Genomic DNA, 1351 nt, shown 5'->3' on the forward strand with positions numbered 1-1351 from the left:
AAAGTTGCCTGTCATCAGTGTGGCCAGTAAACTGTTAGGTTATCAATAATAATATTTTTTTATATGAGGTCAGGTATCAAATAGTATTAATTAGTTAATATTTATAACTTATTATCAAGAATAAGTTCGTTTTATTCGTTTGGAATAAATTGATATTGTCATTTTTATTATATATTTGGTCATTAGTCAGGATACGTAATCACTGTCCAAGTTAAGTTCTTAGTTAATTTTTTCTGTAACAAATTTTATATTGGTTTTATGTTTAAAAATCTAAAAACTAATCACACATAAAATAAAATAAAAGTGTAATTATTAAAGACGCCAACTGAAAAATGTATGTATAAAAACACATTGAAAAATTTGAATCCTTTTTTTAATTAACAATAACAAAAAGCATTCTGTATTAGAACGGCGTCACCATTTTGTTTTAAAAGTGGCTATCGACATCTTACTTTTATTTGTATATTCAATGTATATATTGTCTAACTCTATAGTCCGCATTTGCAGAAGTCAAAACTATTATAAATTTATATCTAGCTGACAAAAAGTAGTCTTTTGAGGTTGAATTTAAATTTATTTATCGCGGACATTTTTACAACTACATTTGTGTGTGTGTGTCTGTCAGAAAGTCATGGTTAAAATTAAACTCAGTTAAAAATTTCACAAAAGAATGCAACTTTTATTACAAAATGTTTTTATTTTTATTTTTTTCCTTCAACAAACTTTTTTTTCCTAACCAATTAGAGCAAAATTTTTATTATATATACAAATTTATGTATTATGTATACAAATTTATTTATTATAAATACAATTAATTTGAGTTCTAAAATGTTTTCAAAAAAGATTTGTTAAAAACGACACTAAAAAAGTAAAGGAAATAAACATATGCACAATTTTTAGATGCAAACTGGGTACAAATAAACGATAACTGATGAACCAAGTATAATTGTTTGTAATGGATATCTGATGAACAAAACACAATGGTTTGTTAAGAAGTGGTTAAAGGATATACTAAGCATTTTAAAGTATTTTATAAATATACACATGTGTGTGTGCGCGCGCGTGTGTGTATGTGTGTGTGTGTGTGTGAGTGCGTGTGTGTGTGTGTGTGTTTGTGTGTGTGTGTGTGTGTGTGTGTGTGAGTGAGTGCGTGTGTGTGTGTGTGTAACTAACAGCTGTAATGGTGCACAGTGCATTCAACTAGCCATTTTGAATTGTTATTAAGTATTTTATAAAACAAAAATTGAATTTTAACTCCTTAAAATTCTAAATTAAAGTTATACTTTAATTACGATTTTTCAAATTTTACGTGTTTATTTTATATTTATTATATGTATTAGACATTTACATA

Source organism: Hydra vulgaris, chromosome 14 (genome assembly GCF_038396675.1).
Source record: "Hydra vulgaris chromosome 14, alternate assembly HydraT2T_AEP".
NCBI lineage: Eukaryota > Metazoa > Cnidaria > Hydrozoa > Anthoathecata > Hydridae > Hydra > Hydra vulgaris.